Genomic DNA, 19,710 nt, shown 5'->3' on the forward strand with positions numbered 1-19,710 from the left:
CAAAATTTTTTTTTCTGGAGCAAGAAAACATTTTTTATAAAACTTCATTACAAATAGCAAACATTTCCAAAAAAAGAAGGACAATGAGAAAGAGCTAGCTCTAGCAGGAACACATAATTGTTAACAAATATAATTTATAGGGGTGGTACCAGAACATGAAAAGACAGATTAACAGAACAAGATAAAAAGTTCAGATTTAGCCCCAAATGCTTACAGAAATCTATTCAAAGAGTAATCTACTCCATTTAAAGAAAACCATTTCTCACCGATCAGACTAGTGGAAACAGAAGAGTCTGGCAATACCCTCTATGTACCTTGTTGGTGGGAGCGCAAACGGCACAGTCCTCATGGGAGGGAAGGTGGCAGTAACCACCAAAATCACCTACGCTTTTACAGTCACAAATGTTATGTGCACAAGGCCATGTATCACAGTGCTACCTGTAATACTGACTGCTTCGATACGGCATGGGGCACCCCCATAGAGGAGCACAGAGCAGGTATAAAGAAGAATGAGGGGTCATGTAAAAAGGCACCGAAGAAGGCTTCGTGAAAATTAGAAGCTCCTATGCTTCACAGGATAGCATCACAAAAGTGAAAAGACAATCCAGAAAAAGGACAAAATATCTGCCAATCATGTATCTGATAAAAGACTTCTATGCATAACCTAGAAAAAAAATTCTTAAATTTGTTAAAAAGACAACCCAGTTGAAAGATGGGCAATGACATGAACAGACATCAGGACATGGAGACATTTCCCCAAAGATAAATAAATGACCAGTAAGCACATGAAAAGATGCCTGACATCATCGGTCATCAGGAAAATGCAAATCAAAACCACAGTGAGACAGTACTTCACGCTGGTAAGACTAGACTCAGCCAAGGAGACAACAGCAAGCGCTAGCAAAGACGGAGAGGCTGGTTGCCTCAGATGTAAAACACGGCAGCTGGTTTTGAAAACCGTTCAGCAGTTTCTCAAAAGAGTAGGAAAGAAGTTGACAGATGACCCAGCAATTTTTCTTGGCAAATGACAAAGAGAACTGGAGAGATGTTGGTCAAACGGTAAATATTCCCAGACAGAAGATAAGAAAGTTCTGGGGGCATAATGCACAGCCCTGTAATTATAGTTAACAACACCATATGATGCACTTGAAAGCTGCTGAGAGGCCAGACCTTAAATGTTCTCACCACAAAACAGAAATCCTAATCATGGCAGGTGATGGAGCTGTTGGCTAACTCCATGGCGGTGACTGTATGGAAGCGCTTAAGTGCATCCGCTCAACACATGGTACACCTTACATACAGCATGAAGGAACGAAGCTCTGACACACGCTACCACGTGGAGGAACCTTGACAACAGTATGCTCAGGGACAGAATGTGGACACAGAAGGTCACCGGCCACAGGCCTCTACCCACAGGAAAAATCCAGGATGGGCCAATCCTCAGGCACAGTGCAGAGGGGGGGGGGCAGCACCATCTTCAGAATGTGCTAGAAACCACTGAATTGTGCACTGAAAACGCAAGTCACAGAAGCCAAAGAACACCCTCTCATTCAAGTGAGATGCCATACACAAAAGTAGGATTACACGAACCTTCCACGCTTCAACAATTAACATTTTGCCATATATTTTAAATCTATATTATTTTCCTCAAGTTCCCAAGACGTAGTATCAAACATTCAATACTGTACATAGTAGCTTATCCTTTTTTTTTTTTTTTTTTTTTTTTAAGATTTGATTTATGTCAGAGAGTGAGAGAGCATGAGCAGGGACAGGGGCAGAGGCAGAGAGAGAAGCAGACTCCCCGCTGAGCAGGGAGCCCAACGTGGGGCTCGATCCCAGGACTCTGGGACCATGACCTGAGCTGAAGGCAGACGCTTCACTGACTGAGTCACGCAGAAACCCCCATAGTAGTTTATTTTTTATTTTTTAAGATTTTTATTTATTTATTTGACAGAGAGCACACGCAAGGGAGCTGGAGGGGGAGAGGAGAAGCAGACTCCCCACTGAGCAGGGAGCACAATGCAGGGCTGGATCCCAGGACCCTGAGATCATGACCCCAGCCGAAGGCAGACTCTTAACCAACTGAGCCACCCAGGCACCCCAGTAGCTTATGCTTCATAACAGAAAATAACAGTGATTAAGTATAAATTATAAAATTCAGTTTAAAATAACTTTTTATAACATCCTCCTGTCCTCTGCCAGCAAATATCGAAGATAGAGTATATACTGCCAAGTTTCAAATATCAATGAAAAGATTAAAATATTACTAAGAAGGTATTTTTTGTTTGTTTGTCTTTTAAGATTTTATTTATTTATCTGACAGAGATAGAGACAGCCAGCGAGAGAGGGAACACAAGCAGGGGGAGTGGGAGAGGAAGAAGCAGGCTCCCAGCAGAGGAGCCTGACGTGGGCCTCGATCCCACAACGTCGGGATCACGCAATGAGCCGAAGGCAGACGCTTAACCGCTGTGCCACCCAGGCGCCCCTTTTGTTTGTATTCTTAATTTGACTCAAATTAATTTGTACTTTTACTAATAAGTACCCTGAGTCATGCCCTGGATATTCATGAAAATGCAGACCAAACTATGCTACCTCTCAGAAAAATATAATCTACTACCAAATTTACGGTTTTCACACTATCTAAAGGTGAGCATACTAGAGCTTTTTTAAATTTAAATAAGGGTCTTTAAGCTAAAGTATTCATATCCCTGATTACCATATTTAAGAAATTAATCACATGACAAGGAAAAAAGCTTTCCAACAAGTTACTGTTACAGGACTCACATAAGTAAAAAACACTAAAAAACAAATACTTAGTTTATCCTTATTTAAAAACAAGATGTGTAAAACTTGTTGAATCATTACATTGCACATCTGAAACTAATGTAACACTGCATGTTAACTATACTGGAATTTAAAAAACTTTAAAAAATTTAAAGTAATATGTATAAGTTTTTCCAAATAAGTGATTTTTTTAAGCATTAAAATTTCCTTAAAGCAGAGTGACTGGAAACCGAACATAAAGTAAACCGCGTGCAGAGAGCAAACATGCATTCTTCTGATAAGCCAGGGTCATCACCACGCACGCAGAGACCGGCCTGCCCTGCACCAGGGTTCCCAACCTCGGACTCTCTCGCGAAGCAGGTGTCTGTGCTGTGCGGGCTGTCAGCGGAGTCCCTGGCGTCTACCCACTAGACACCAATGGTATCTCCCAAGGCATGACAAGCATGTCTGCACGTCTCCACACTGCTGAAAATCCTGAGGGAAGCAAACACACGTACACACCCGTCATGTTTCTTACATTTGTGGACTTGACTTTTGTTAACTACCCCTTATTGCTCACCAGTCACTGACACACTAATAACCTCTTTCTAGTATGCATGTTTCTCAAGATTCCCTTTCCCTTTAATAATTGTCTTAAGTTGTCCACCAAATAGACCACCACCCTGATTGCAGGTGGTCCTCCCAGGGTTATGCTGTAGAAGGGTAAAAGCTCTTCTTCGAATAAAGGGTGGGGTTTTTAGAAACCTGCTGCCACGGATATAAATTAGCCTTTTTAGAGCCTTTGGTCTTCTTAAGTCAGCTCTACGACCAACATGGGACTCAAACTCAGTCCTGAGATCAAGAGTTGCACACTCCAGCCAGCCAGGTGCCCTTGGTCTTCTTCTAATGTTCAACCAAAATCAAAAGTGCAAACATTGTATCCTGTCTTCGTCTACTTTTCTTAAGACTGCTATTGAGCCCAAACATGTTTTCAAGTTTGTTTCTTTTAACATGTGTGAACTTTTCTACTCAAGTGCTGCTCTGTGTTCTCGATTTTTAGAGACAGAGAACTACAGGGGAAAAGCATCCAATTAAAAGAAGTCATAATAAGAGTAATTTTGTCATATTTCATTTGTAGCCATGAACTTTTGGATGAAATAAGATACAAACATGAAAATCAGCAGATCGCACATCTGTAAATTCACCTGCTTACTGGCCGTTCGTTGCTCAGGACAGGGCACCATCCCAGCTGTGGGGGGACCTCAGGCTGCCCCCTGTTCCAGCTCAGACTGTCAACATTGTCCTTTCTGCAGGCTACTTAATGCCCTGTTTTTCCCACTCCTGTGCTCTGTGTTGGTGATCTCCTAGTGGGAACGGCCCAAGACTAGTGCTGAAGGGCTGTGCTGAGCCCAGCAGGCTGTGGCTGCCTCACGGGTGTCAAGCAAGCTTCGTTCAGGCACTTGGTTATGGTTACGGGGCCCTTACCTGGAACCAGGGAGGAGAGAAGATGTGCCCACTTGGGGCTGAGGCCAGTCTGCGAAGTGCTAAAGGAGCATCTATCATGCACAGAAGATGGAAACGCAGCAGCACTGGTGGACCCAGGAGAGGACAAGAGATCAAAAAGTATAGTGGACAGCACCGTTCTGAGGCTGAAAGCCAAGGAAATTTACAGTCCCGTTACCTGGCGTCAGGAAAATGCTAACTCCTCCTGAGCTAGTGCTGGCTGACTGGCCTGTTTCAGAAAGGGACACCCCACGAGAAAAGGTTAAATTTGCAGGCAAATTTATGCAGTTAAAGGGTTATGGAGAACAAGTTCTCAGCACTGAGACTGGCTTTTTTTTACAAGGATTTTAGCAAATGACCCGGTAGAATGGAAATGGTACTTCTGTTCACAACAATGTGACCAGAGGGCTGGCAGGAACAGAAGCCTGTATTCCCCCCGAGGCACAGGATCCTGGCTGGGAATTCAGTGTCTGTGCTGACCTGACAGCACGGGACTACGGTGAATACAAAGAAGCAACTGTAATTAGAATAAAACGTCATCTTTACTTTTTAAATGTTTTATATAGTCATTTTTATGACACTGTAGCACAAACACCCTGAAAGCCAGGATATGAAGAAAAACCGGAGCTTGTACCGTATTTCCAGTCAGACAGAGCCAGCGAGGAGCAGATGCCAGCATGGCAGAAGACGGACTGCTCGACCCCAGGATACGCTCATCACATCATTTCCTAACACGCCTGGTGAAATGACACAATCACTGTCTTTCAGAAACTTAAAAATCTATGAAAGAGGCCACATGATGTTTGTGTTGGAAATCACTGTTGAGTGGCCGCTCGTTTATGACACAGCAATCATACTAGCTCATGAAAAGTTCACCAGAAGGCTCACTTTCTCCCAGATCTTTTCTCAAGAGGAATTTGTCATAACTTGCAGATGGTATGCTGGTAAACGTAACCTTGAGTAAGGACAAATAACCTTTCTGTCCTCAGAACCAACGTAAGTACTGATGAGCAGCACGATGAAGGGATTGAGAGCAGAGGGAAACAGGGCAATTTCATGCATGGCGAAAAGCTTACACTAATGGTAACACATATCACCTAATAAATGTTGGCATGAACTTAATCTCTGTTTTTAACAACCTCTCTTTCTTCCTAATACACTTACCTTTAAAATACCATCTCTTTAATGCATAAAATTAGACCAAAGTTGGCAGTTGAACTTTTCCATTATGTAGATTCTGACTACATGAGAATCAACTACAAGTTTTTAAAAACCTCAATTATTTAGCAGTCCCTTTAAGGATATTTTAGGATCGTGAAGGAGCAAATCTCATTTTACTGTATGTATATTTATATTATAATGAATGAGCAAGAGAAGAACTAAGAAGTTACATGACCATTTTCCAGATCACGGACCGCAAATCACGCGAGGGGTGAGAATACGCGGCACGCACTCCTGCACCAATGCCAAACCTCCAGAAGAGCATGTGGTCAGGCTGACATTTGACCTCTGAGCAGGACTGGGGAATACCCATTCTGGGCTTGTTTCTTATACTGTCTTTGTTGAACAGATGTAATATGTGTTTCAAAGTTTATACTACCTTTGAAAATGTATTAAATATTTGATTACGTATTTAAGACACTGAAATCTTCCCCATCTTCCACCGTGAAGTGTATGGCGACAGGAGACACTAACAGAGTCGCCAATAAATCTGGCACTGTCTAAATTCCCAAATACCTGTGATTTTAATACAATGTCTGTTTCTAAAGTACTTCAAGTTTTAATTTGGTTAAAATGTGTTTCCTGGGGCGCCTGGGTGGCTCAGTCGTTAAGCGTCTGCCTTCGGCTCAGGGCGTGATCCCAGCGTTCTGGGATCGAGCCCCACATCAGGCTCCTCCGCTGGGAGCCTGCTTCTTCCTCTCCCACTCCCCCTGCTTGTGTTCCCTCTCTCTTTGGCTGTCTGTCAAATAAATTAATAAAATCTTAAAAAATAAAAATAAAAAAATGAAATGTGTTTCCTGTAATCTTGAAAAAAGGTATGAGACGGTCTGGTCTCGTTTCACATTTCCACTAGATGTGTGGTGAGTGGCAGGCTGCTGTGTTAAGAAGGGTTCTGAGGAGATGGGGAGCGCAGGTACGTCTGCAGACCCCGGGTGCGGCAGGGGACTTCCGGCACAGGCCCGCCGGGGGCAGTAAGTCATTGTGGAAAGTGGACGACGAGCTGACGTGAGAGATCAAGTAGGATTTGGAGCCCAGATGACCGTGCAGCGCCTACACTGTGCAGGCAAAGACGACAGAAAGCAGCATCTTGTGACCACCTACGCGCACCACGCACAGCACTACACCAGCTCTTCCACGGGAATTTCAGTCAGGGTTCTCAGGTCAAGGAACTGGGAAGACGATCACGGGGTCAAGGTTCAATAATAACAAGTAACAGAAGAAGCAGCAGCGAAGGCTAAAGCAGTTAAACTGAGGGGACAGATCACTGAGGGTTGGCAATAAGGTGAAGACGAAACTCGGCAGAGAAAATGTCCACAAACCATAAAGTAAATTCTGAGCTGACTTCAGCATCAGAGGTAGATGAGGAGGGTAAAGGTGGGAACCCAAGCAAAAGTTGAAGTATTATTAATTCAACCAGTACTACTTGCACATTAAAATATAAATCACTATTGAAAGGACCAAGAGAATTATTGGCTGAAGTAAGTTTTACCTGAAGGACAACAGGAGAGGAGCACGGACTCCAAAACAGCCTGAATGACAGGGTGATTGGAATCCCGGGGGGGGGGGGTGGTTCCAGTTACCTCCACTCACTGCTCAACAGTGTCCAGGTCACGGTGCAGGGAACAGGCCCCAAGCAGAGCCAGTGGCCGACCAGCCTCAGGAGGCAAGGGAGGGGACTGGAGCAGCCAGCATTTGGGTGAGCATTTCATTTGGCAGAATTCAAATTTCTCTCAATTATTCCCTATAAATCAAACTTCCCATGATCCTCTATTATTTACAGTATTTAGAATCATTTTAGGAAATGGTATCTCGACTTAAGAACAAATACTGCCTCCTACTCGTGACACCCGTCTAATATTTCCCACGCTGCTCTTCAAGGTGAAAATCCTAAGAACACTCCATTTAGGGGCGCCTGGGTGGCTCAGTTGGTGAAGTGTCTGCCTTCGGCTGAGGTCATGATCCCAGGGTCCTGGGGTCAAGTCCTGTATCTGGCTCCCTGCTCAGCGGGGAGTCTGCTTCTTCCTCTCCCTCTGCCCCTCCCCCAACTCTTGCTCTAATAAATCTTTAAAAAAAAAAAAAAAAAGAAGATTCCATTTAAAATGCAATCCAAACACCAGCAAGTACAACTTTCGAATCTATCTGGTAATCTAGAACTGAGAAAATTGTGTACAGTTAAGAAAACGTGAGGACGTACTCTAGAAGCTGTGTTTGTCACATGAGGTACAAGTAGAAAAAGTCAGAGGACTGACAGCAGCCGGAGATGAAGTGTGGACGGGGCTGCCCAGGGCACTTCCTCCCCTTTCCAGTCCGTCTGCTACACACCCTGGCTTCTGCAGAACTAACGCACCAGGAGAAATCCTAACTTGAAACTGGACTAGTGGTTCTTCCCCTTAAGTCACCTGAAAATAACGGAGACTACATGCTTTTAATAGTCCTCAGAAAATATAATTTAACTTTCCAATTACTCAAACTGAAGTTTCTTACCTGAAACGATCCAACATGGACACAGATCACACGTGAGGCTTCCTAAGACGATGTGTGTCTGGAGTACAGGTGTGCAGGGTAGCAAATGAAGGCATTTCAAAGTAAAAGGTAACAGGTGCTCTGACAATATATATTACACGGGGTGTTTTTAAACATAAGAAATGTAAACTACAGTACAAAAGAAATGGGCCCCTGGGTGGCTTAACTGGTCAAGCGTCTGACTTGGATTTTGGCTCAGGGATCGAGCCCCTCATCGGGCTCCCTGCTCAGCGGGGAGTCTGCTTTAGATTCTCTCTCTCTGCCCCTCCTACTTGGGGCTGTCTCTTTCTCTTTAAAATAAAATCTTAAAAAGAAAAAGTACAACAGAAAAATAAATCACCTTGAACTTTATATCCTCTATAATCTAAAAAGACAACACCTCTAATGATAAATGAAATGCCTGAAAAATCTTTTAAATACGTTATCAATGGAAATCCCGAACAAGCTAATCTCAGTTGTTCCTACTAGAAGGACTGAATAGTTAAAGTAGACGTGCTAGGCGTCAAAACCAACTTCACATTAAGGACTTGATCTCCCAGATAACATTTCTCAGGTGCAGCTTAGAGATGGAAAAACCACCAACAGGCAGATAAATGAAGGATCTACAAAAAACCTGAGAACTTCATAATACCTTTTGAGACAGTTTCCCCATGTAAAGCCTTCCCCATGCTTATCCTTCATTAAAAGACTTCTTAAAATCTTTCAACCACTCTTAAATGAGGAAACCATACTTAATATCCCATCCCAACATCCCTTCTGAGGAGCACCAGGGTCGTCTGGGTCTGTGTGTGCTACAACAGTTTGTCTCATCTCTCTTTACCATATGCCGCTCATACTACTTTATTTTAGGGAACAGAAAACACCTACTGAACCCTGAAGCCTCAGCACGTAGAGCTACTTTCAAATTAGCTACTTCCATCCAAATTGAACTTATTCGGCAAAAGGAATGCTAAAAGCTTCAAGACAATGTGTTCCCCTAATACAGCACTCTAGTGCTGGACTTCATTCTGAAAATGTTCACCTTTCTCTTGTATACCAGAGGATTAAAATGAAGACTGTAGGTTCCCCCAACACCTGTGCCAAGTCATCTTCCTAGCGTGAGCTGCCAATAGTGACAGTAAGAAGACAAAGAGCGAATTATTGATGCTTGCCCCTTAGAGCATTACCTATTATTACCAGTGAAACTACAATTAACCACAACTCTGCATATGGAACATTCTGATTACCGGGAGGTATCTAATACTCCTTTCTCCCCACATCCTACTTTTTGTGAAGGGAGCAGGCATAGTGTTACATTCTTTTATTATCCTGTGCTTTCGCAGGATGGTAAATGTACATTTGGAGGATGAAGATACCTCAGTATAAAGATCCCAGTAGTTGGTGGATTTTAGGGGAACAGCAGCCAAACAGAATATAGGTGTGGTAGTCATACACTTGAACTCAAAACCTATCTGATCATGTATTCTGCGTGACCTCCTGCACTGCTAACTTAACCCTCTGAGTCCACTGTCTTCTTGCAAATTATAGGATACTTACAACTATGTTACAACAACATATCTCATCACATAATCTTACTGCAATAATATTCCTCCCATTGGGCTGCTAGGCAAGATCAAAGTGACAACACAACTGCCGGATACAGTAGGTGCTAAGTGACCCCCCCCCTTTTTTTTTTTTAAGATTTTACTTATTTGAGAGATGGCGGGCCAGTGTGCGTACCAGCAGGGGGGGAGGGGCAGAGGGAGAAGCAGACTCCCCACCAAGCAGAAAGCAGGATGTGGGGCTCAATCCCAGGACCCTGGGATCATGACCTGAGTCAAAGGCAGACGCTTCACCGAATGAGCCATCCGGGCGCCCCACTAAGTGACCCTTTTTTAAAAAAATGGTGCTGCCACAAGTAAGATGTTTACAATGAAACCCAGCTTTCTAAAACTGCTTCCTAGGTAAGCTTCTCAAGGGACCTATGTGGATACAGTCAAGTTAAAATGTATTTATGACAGATTCTCTTGCTATAAATCACAATATCTGCCTGATTTTTAAAAGCTCAGCCTTTTTTAATCCCAATTCTGAGAATATTAGGTGACAAGCTCCCAACATATCCATTAAAAATTTTGTATATATATTTTTCTGTTTACACAATAAATGCCTAAGTAGGGAAGAAGATTCTTCCCTCTATATATTTTAAATTTAGTTAGCATATAAGTAGATCAAACTGGAAGAAATATTAAAAATCTTAAGTGGGTCTACCTGTCACTTAAACCCTTAGATAACATCTGGAGAACATAAAAAATTATTAATCCAAACAAAGTTGTTTTTAGTGGTGAACATAATAAAATCACAAAGTTACAAACCAGAATAAATTGGAAATCAGTGTTAAGGGGCGCCTGGGTGGCTCAGTGCATTAAGGGGTCTGACTCTTGATTTCAACTCAAGACATGATCTCAGGGTAATGAGATCAAACCCCACTCCCCCCCTCCACGCTCAGTGGGGAGTCTGCCTGTCTCTTGATTTCTTGCTCCCTCTGCCCCTCTTCCTGCCTGTGTTCTTTCTCTAAAATAAACAGAAAAAAAAATCAGTGTTAAACCCTCAAAAGTAATCTTAACTCAAATGCATATACTGTAACTCACATACATTGTCCTGCAGCAGTTAGACACTTTCTTCTGCCACACTCCCCTTGCTGCAGTAACTGTTACCTGGCATGTGTCTAGTACACACCAGTTTCCATAAATAACAATGTTTAATGAATGAACTCAAGGTATTAAAACATATTGTACCTATTGTAAGAAAACAATACTTTAATGTAAACTTATGAATCATAATTATGGAGTAATGCATGACAAAAGCATTTAAAACAAAACTAGTTAATCTACTATAAATATTACTGTTTTAAAAAATAAATAAAACACAAGTTTTCATCAATACGCATCTTTCCAACGTAATGGGATCTGCCAAATATACTTTTCTCATCTCTGAATAGACGAGCCATATGATGCTTTAAAATGTGGATTTAACGGTATTCCATTACCTTGTAATTTCTTTAATTTCATGTAAAGCTAGGCAAACATTTAGCCTTTTAGCTATCAAACAGAAAATATAACCAAAAAATACAATGAAAGATTAAATGTCTAAATATTTACTAGTTCGATATTTACCTCAATTTTACAAATCTAAGTATATGCCTAACAATTTACTAAACATCCCTACCAATACATAATGAACTACACAAATATTCTTTGTCCAATATACAGGCTATTTGCACTTGTAAATAACGTGTACATTATTATACAGCATTTTCACAATACAACTAAATAACTCAAGAATTTTCTGAGTGGAAAATTATTAACAGGCACACTATGTACAATGAGATCTTAAGGCAGTACAGTATGTTTAAAATACTACAGCTAAGACTTGATGGTTCAAAAAAACCAAACTCTTGGGCATTTAGACTTTTTTATCTCCCTCCCATTAAACTTCGTTTCTATCACTTTACTTCCTATCACAGGAATTCTCAAACTTTTTTTATGTTCTAGAGAGCACATTCTCTCACAAAGCTACTAGCCGGTCCACTTCGCATTAGAGTGTGTGTTGGGACAGGGGTGTGCTAGGAGGTGGTGGGGCCTTCCATAACTAAGAGACTGCTGTGCTCTTAAGGTGACCCACCCGCAGGATTTCTAACAGTGGAATACTGTGTGAAGAACTCTGCACAATGGCTAAGACTTGGCGAACATACACTATTTGGTACATAGTATCATGGTACTCATTTATGTTATAAACTTCTGAATACCAAAACATTTCAAAAATCAAGAGCAAAGGACAGACCACTGATGAAACAGAACTTTCTGATCATTACCGATCTCCACAAAATCACTGCACCAAAGCAGATTTAAATTGTTTTGAAATTTTGACAATGCCACTGCAAAAAAAGTTAACTCAAAAGTTGTTGTACAAGAAATACAGGTAGAAATTAAACTCAAGTCCGTTATTTCCTCAAAATTCCTAGAAAAAATACTGGGGAGGGATTATGAATTCCACAATGATTAAATCAAGAGGTGACAAACTGTGATTCTTTATTCAGAAAGTCTTCCTGCTTCAAGTAAATACAAAACATATAACCTGAAGCAGTTACAGACAGGGTGACAGATGTGGGAAAAGAGAAAATGGTTCACTGATTACAAAACAGAACTCGTACACTCTGTGCTTCAGTTACCCAGACCCTTCATCAAAGACACAGAAGTCATGATAGGTGGGTACTGGGCAGGGAGTCGGTGCTTAACATGTCTAACAGTACGGAGTTCAAGTCTTACAAAATGAACAGAGCTCTGCGGATGGGTGGTGATGATCTCTGCTCAACAGTGTGAATTTATGTAATACCACTAGACTATACACTTTAAAATTAAGACGTAAATTTTGTTATGTGTATTTTACCAGCAAGGAGAATAAAAGCAACAGAAGTAATGACAAAAAGATCCTTAAAAACTGCGTCAAGTAAACAAGCCCCAAGGAATAGAACAAATGCTTATTTTCCAACTCTGGGATAACTAAAGTGAACATACGGAGGGATTCAGAGGTACGCTCCAACGCACACAAATAGTAACCAAGGCACACGGAAGCATGCTGTGCTGCACTTTCAGAGGTCCACCCCTTTCCACACACGTTTCACTTATCAACCCAAACTGAATCTGAGTCACCTGAACTGAATTAGTCTAGTAGTGATTCATGCATCCATAGGCCTATGAAGTTGATAGTTACTATCACTCTTGTTTTCCAGATGGGGAAACTAAGACCAGGCTGGCGAGTTTAAGTAATTTGCCCGCTGTGAGTTTGCTAGTAAATGATGGAGGAGAAATTCAGACCCAAGCCATCCGACTTCAGAGTCATTTTGCTATATGCTACCTCTCTAAATGCCAAAAAAAAAAAAAAGTCAGTGTTAAGTCCAAGTTAAGGTTTTCAAACAGTAAAAAGTTTTTAACTATCATAAGGCAAAGTTTGGCCATTTATTCAATTCCCCCCACACACACACATACACAACCTCTTTGCTTAAATGATGTCTTCCATGTAAAAGTCAATTGAAGGATAGTAAAGGTAGGTAAAGAAAATAGGACAACCAGAGGATTAGGTCTTGAAGCATTATTGGGACAGCAAGTGATACGTCTGATACAAATGCTAAAATTCTTAATTTCAACTAATGTCTCAAGTATGCCAAAGGGTAGGAGTGACTCTATTACACACTATCTGAACCACCCCTAAAGGAAAAGGGGTAGAATTACAGAAGGGTTAGAGTTTACATAAACACGTGTCAATTCAAGGAAACATGCAAGCGGACATTCAAAGTACTGACAAAACCATGTCCCAGGAATATTCAGCATGCGCTCAGGGGTGTCTGGTGATTTTTCTTTGTAAAGCAATTACATGTGCGTGTATTTAAACACCTTACAACGGGTAACTGCAAATTGCCCACTTTACGGAATGTAATAGGGAGACTCAGTTTTCACATGAACAACATCTACGGGGGGGGGGGGGAAGTACCACGTAAAAGACAGAAATCCTCTGTTAACCACAAGTAGAGTTAAGCAAGGGAAAAAAAAATTATTCTGTCATAACCCCATCCCACATCTTCTGATCTTTGCTTCTCCAGCCTAGCCGTCTTATAAAGAACACTACAATAATTCCTGTAACCAGCGCCAGTTACCCAAAGACATGGGAAATAACACACCTGAACAAAAATTCATATTCTATCTCCTTACTGTACAAATTAGAACTCAGAAAATTCACAAAGGTGACCTTGCTTACCAGAAAGCATTCAAACTTTTTAAGTACAACTATCTCCCTGATAACTTCCAAACCATTAATTAGAATCAATAACCCCAAAACCTGAAAACGTTATGCATCCCACAATTACTAAGCAACAACTACTCCGCTTCTCAGTTGAAAAGAAAACAAGTTAGCCTTTTACTTTCTGCCTTTCAACACACAGATGCTTCTTCAGCAGGCTTACAGTGGGATGCAGGGCACCGGACGAGCCAGGACCTAACCTCGGGGAGCCGGATGGGCCACTGCGGCCCGCGGGCGCCGCTTTCCGCACAGGCCACCTGGCACCTGCTGGGCGCCCCCGGACCCCCCAGAGCCCACCCGCGCCCGGGCCCCGCGCACCGCCACCAGCACGCGGCCGGCCCGCACCCCGGCGCGAGCGGCCGTCCACGTGGAGGCCGGGGGCCCGGGCCGCCCCGGGAGCCCTGCGGCCCCCGGCCCCGCCGCTCCGCTCCGCACACGCTGCCGAGGCCCCGGGAGGACCTGTTGAGGAGGCGCAGGCCTCGCCGCCGCCGAGCCCGGCCCCAGGGGACGCGGAGCGGGCCCCGCCTGGGTGCTCGGGGACCGCCCTGCCCGGCCGCGGCCGCCGCCCTCGCACAACGAGCCACGCCGGCGCCCGCGCCCCCGCCCTCCCCCACTCACAGGGCCGCGTTCCGGCGGACCCCGGCCCGAGGGCCCCAGGCCTGGCCGCGCGGGAAGGGCCGGCCCGGCGGGCGGCGCTCACGCGACTCCCCGGCTTCCGGCCCGAGCAGGCCCCGCGCGGTCCTCCTCCTCCTCCACCTCCTCCTCCTCCGGCCCGCCCCTCCCGGGCCCGCCGAGGGCGAGGGGGCGCGGGCGGGACCCCCGCAGGCCCCGCCGCCCCCGCCCGCCTACACAAAGCCCGGCGGGCCGCTCGGGGCTGCTCGCGGGAGGGCGGGCGGCGAGCGCACCGCGCCGGCGGCCAGAGAGGCTGCAGCCGGGGCCGGGCTCCACAAAGCGACGGCGCCACCGCTCGGACGCCCCCGCCCGCGCCCCGCGCCCGCCGCGGCCGAGTCTCCCACCATTATGTTTCGGTCCTCGCCGCCGCCGCCGCCGCCGCGCCCGGCCCTCCCCCGCCGCGCCCGGCCCCGCCGCCGCGCCGCCTCCTTCCCGCCGCCGCCGCCTCCCGGGCCCAGGCCTGCGGGGCGCGGGGGGGCGGTGGGTGCTCCCCGCCTCCCGGCCTCCGCGCCGCCTCCCCGCCTCCCGGCCCCGCGTCGCTGCCCGCCGCCTTCGTCCCCGGGCCACTCCCCGGGCTCCCCGGCGGCTCCCCCGCGGGCCCGGCCTCCGCCCGGACGCCCCACTCCCCGCCGCCCGCCGCCCTCCCCGGCTCGGCGCTTCAGGGGCGCCATGTTTACAACCCTCGGCCGCGGAGAGCCGCGCGCGCCCGGCCGGGAAGGCGGCGGCGGCCCGGTGGGCCGGCGGGGGAGCGGGGGGCCCGGCGCCGCCCGCACTTACGGGGTCTCGGCGCCGCGCGGCAGGCCCGGGGGCGGGAAGTTGGGCCGCCGCCGGGGAAAGTTTGCGTCCTGCGAGGCCGCGGCGCCGCTCACATGGCGGTGTGTGCGCGGGGCGGCCGCTCGCCCGGCCCGGCCTCCTGCACCTCCGCCCGCCCGCCCGCCCCCGGACTTTATTGTGTAGCCGGGCCGGCCGCGCCGCGGGCTCGGGGTGCGGGCCGCGGGGTGCGGGCCGCGGGCTCCGGCTCCCTCCCGGCCGGGCCGGCGCCGCGCACGCCCACACCCACCTTCCCTCCGTCCTGTCCTCGGCGCCTGTCTCCAAATTTGCTTCAGCATATTCTTACATATCCACACATGCACTTGATAGCGGCACACACGTGAAGGCTACGTACGTGCGGGCACGCGGGAGCCGGGAGCCGAGCGCACAAAGCTCCCGGCGCTCGCAGCATCGCCAGGCTCGGACCTGCGGGGCTGGGGGCGATGCGGGCCCACGTCCGCTCCGGGTGGGCCGGGCCGCGCGCGGCGCTGCGCCGGCCGAGCTGCCGGGCCGGGCAGGCGTCCGCGCGCGGGTGAGCGGCACAGATAACCTGGGCTTGGTGTCTCGTTAACTCGATCATCAAAAACAAGTGCGGGCAGGTGTTAGGTGCCGCGGTTCATGCACGCACACACGGGACTGCCGGAAGAAGAGGACCACCCATTACCAGTTGGGCAAAAACAGTACAAATCTGTGTCAGGCAAGCAGCTCCTCCGTTTTCGTTCGAAGTTCTGCATCTCACAGAGGAGATCCCAATGTGTGGTCTACTAAGTCTCAGAGATAAGCAGACTTGTAGAGATAGATGCCACGTATTTTCCCCAGTGACCTTTGCCCACTGGGAGTTTGGAAGGAAGACCTGTCAACCAAAATTTCTTACTCTGGTTCTCCTTGGGCATGTGTACCTGAAAATCATTGGGAAGGGGCTGTCCAGGAAATTTTGGGATTATAATCCAGGTCATCAACCTTCTTTCATCGCTGGTCTCTAAGACGAAGAATTTAGAAATGGGTAGTACTGCATAGGTGTTCTGTGATGCATCCACTCAAGAAAACAGTCTTTCAGCCACTCGCAGCACTGCTTCTGATACATCTCAGAGGGTTTTTGGTTAGATTAAAATCCAGCTGATGGGTTAAAGGGTGTCGGAAAAAATCAAGCCAAACCTGGTTTGAATACTGGACCAGGAATTCCAGCTTTAATTAAATCACCTTTTCTTTCTTTCTTTCTTTCTTTCTTTCTTTCTTTTTTTTTTTTTTTTTTTTTTCTTTTGTCATCTATAAAACAGGACTGCACGGCATGGTTCTGTGTATTTCACGGAGGCTGCTCAAGTAAGACAAATTCATGTAAGTATAAAAGGAAGCTTACTTTTTAGGAAAGAACTGACTGCACAACTCTGCATTTTTCTCCAATTAAATTGTATAGGCATCATTTCAATGTTTGCACCCAGATACTCTCTCTCATTCTATCTAATGTAAGTTAGTTTATTCCCAAATTTCCTATTTGTTTTGCCTAGAATTTAGCCCTTGTTTCCCCTTTGCCTTCAGAACAGTGTTATTTACCTCATTCCCTCAGCTACCTGAACATGGAGGAGAGGATGTGGTCTGAGCCAATAGTTTGGGGCCAATGATTTAGGGTGGGGAGTTGGGGGAGGCCCAGAAGACCAGAATACTTACTTTCATACAACTTAGGTTATACCATGAATTTACCTGTCAGACTGCAAAGAGAGGGCAAGTGTATCAGAGAAAAGAGAAAAGGAAGAGCAGTGGGCCATGAGGAGTGAATTATATCAACTAAGACGTGTTTCAGAGACTTAACACCACCCAACAAAGGACCCACAACAGTCCTAATTCTTCCCAAACTCCACCAGCATCTTCTACATTTAACTAATGCTTGACTTGATCAGCATATTACTTTTTCCAGCTTCTGCTTTAAGAAGTATTATTTAAATAGAAAAGACATGAATTATCCAACAAATTAATATGGCAAATATGTCTCTTTAAAAAATAAATTATATCCTACCTTGCACTAAAATAACCCAACGACTTACATGTCATTGTAAAAACTAAAAATCATTTTCCAATAGATAGAAGATAATATAGGTGGGTATTTGTAAGATTGAAGGTAGAAAAGAATATCCCAAGCCCTAAAGCAATGACTTTATCACAAAAGGTAAGAGTGATAAATTTGGCTGTATAAAAATATATGAATCCTGTAAGTCAAAACCAAATACAGACCTACTTTAAAATATGCCCACTGGGGTTACGACTTTGACCCTTCATAAAGAGAGTCTTCTAATACCCTCCCTCCCGCTTTGTTCACATATGAGGACCAATTCAGATTTCTTGGGAGTGGTAGAGAGGGATACTTCACAGCTATAGTGCTGGGGACTCCTGTTGAGTCCTTGCTTCAGTGTGTTCCTGGTTTGCTAGTATGTAGCAATAAAGACTTCACACACATGCTACTTAAATGCATTGCTTTTATTTATTTTTCCTTTACTATTATGTTTGATTTTATCGGTTTTTTTGCATTAAAGATTGACTTGAGAACGTAGTCTTAAGTATGTAATGCAGAATTATTATGAAAAAGCTTCAGGAATGCAAATGAACAGCACATTAGAGAGAAATTGGCAAATAGAAAGTGTTACATTGTATTACCTTAAGCAATGTAAACAAGTGAAGTAAACAGGTCCATTCCAATGTTTTTCATGAATGCGGACTCCAGAGCCAAGCATTTCTTCTGATTTAAAGTAATAGCAACTGCATTTTCGATTTACGAGAATGTTTTTTTCAATAGCAAATTACCCTTGTAAGTGGGAAGACTGTACAAGTAAAAGTAAAAAGCAAACTGGTAGAATGTATATATATAAATGCATCTGCAAGAAATGAGAGCTAAGGTAAACAGTCCTTAGATACAAAAAGCAGGGGGCCTGGTGGCCTAGTCATTTGATCCTCTGATTCTTGGTTTCGGCTCGGGTCGTGGGCTGGGGTTCGTAAGATCAAGTCCCATGTCAGGCTCTGCACTCAGTGCAGAGTCGGCTTGAGATTCTCTCTCCCTCTCCCTCTGCCCCTCGTGCTCATGTTCTCTCTCTCTCTCTCTCTCTCTCTCAAATAAATAATAAAATAAATCTTTAAAAAATAAAGAAGCTACTTCACATCAATAAGGTACATACCAACATTACCCTCCTCAGAAAAGGGACAAAAGTCATTGGTAATTTATAAAAGAGGAAATATAAACTATTAGCAAATATTGACCAATATTCAAGTTAACAATAAAATGACAACACAACAGAACACTGCTTTTCTTCAAATGACAGAATTCTTCAGTGATCCTATTATTGAGAGTGAGAGAAATGGACACTCATGCACTACTGAACTGACTCGGTATGAACTCTTGAAATAGCAAGAGCCTGGAAAAGATTCCTATCTTTGACCCCAAATGTCCACATTTAGAAACCTAGCGTAGAGATTCTATTTGAGAGACAGACAAAGATGCATGAACACATTGTTCATACTCGGCTCTCCTTAAAACCAATGATTTTTCTGCTGCATCTTGAGTAAAATCAAACCCTGTTCTTGGGCACACAAGGCCCAGCATCTTCTGGCACCTACTTAACTCCTAAATTTAAATTCATTATGCATTTCATTCCTGTCTCACTGACCATTGTCCCATCTCAGAATGGTGCAAAGTTTATCTCCTCATTCTAGAACATATTTCTCCCATCTTCCTAGGGATAATCCTACTCCTCAGGTTTCTATCTGTTTAACTGTCACTTTTTCTAAAAGGACCTTCCTGAGCCCCCAATCTAAATTGGCCTCTTTGTTGTTCCCCATAACACAAAATTATTTTTAATGATATATTTACCTCAGTGTACATATAGTGTTTATAGGTTTAGTGTTTCTGGACTGATGAAAGGATTCGTTTTCTATAGAATACGCAGACACTCAATAAATATGGTTAAGTGGAAGAATTCCACAGATAAAATGGGTGATCTCACTGCACTTGACAGAGCCCTGTCAGGATATTACTGTTTTGCTTTTAAATAACATACTAGTGGCTCTGTCAATCAAGTATTGCAGTCCTTCTTAACACATTAATTAAAACTACATGTTAATTAGATCATGTTGTACTTAGGTTAATAGCTCAAGGGTTGTGAAATAAAGAATCTTGTACATGCAAGTCTTCCAAACTTTGAGAGGAGCTGTGCAATGTTCTCTCTATCCATGGATGCGTGTGTGTGTGTGTGTGTGTGTGTGTGTGTGTGTGTGTAAAACAGAAAAGGTATGTATACCTGGACTAACATTCTTGAGGCACGTTAATATGTTTTCTCCTTTGCATTTCCATGCACAAGGTCCGTAGTTAGCCTGAGGCTCACTACCTCAAAAGGCATCAGGATT

At 44.8% G+C, this 19,710-nt stretch overlaps 1 protein-coding gene across 10 annotated transcripts in view; it reads right to left on the reverse strand.

Annotated features, from left to right (window-relative positions):
* ZMYND11 (zinc finger MYND-type containing 11) overlaps positions 1-15,827 on the reverse strand; it is a 124,239-nt gene extending 108,412 nt beyond the window's left edge. For 4 of the 10 annotated variants that reach the window (XM_087857784.1, XM_087857783.1, XM_087857782.1 and 1 more), the window contains exon 1: positions 14,859-14,998. The gene's annotated coding sequence lies outside the window, so the exon portion shown is untranslated. Of the gene's footprint in view, positions 1-14,460; positions 14,618-14,858; positions 15,000-15,291; positions 15,446-15,574 lie in introns of those variants that run through there. The other 6 variants (XM_087857780.1, XM_087857777.1, XM_045812933.2 and 3 more) reach the window with 5 other exon arrangements.
* Positions 15,828-19,710: the final 3,883 nt, after the last annotated feature.

This window comes from Ursus americanus, chromosome 31, assembly GCF_024610735.1.
Source record: "Ursus americanus isolate L20-20 chromosome 31, mUrsAme1.1.p, whole genome shotgun sequence".
In the NCBI taxonomy this organism is placed as follows: Eukaryota; Metazoa; Chordata; class Mammalia; order Carnivora; family Ursidae; genus Ursus; species Ursus americanus.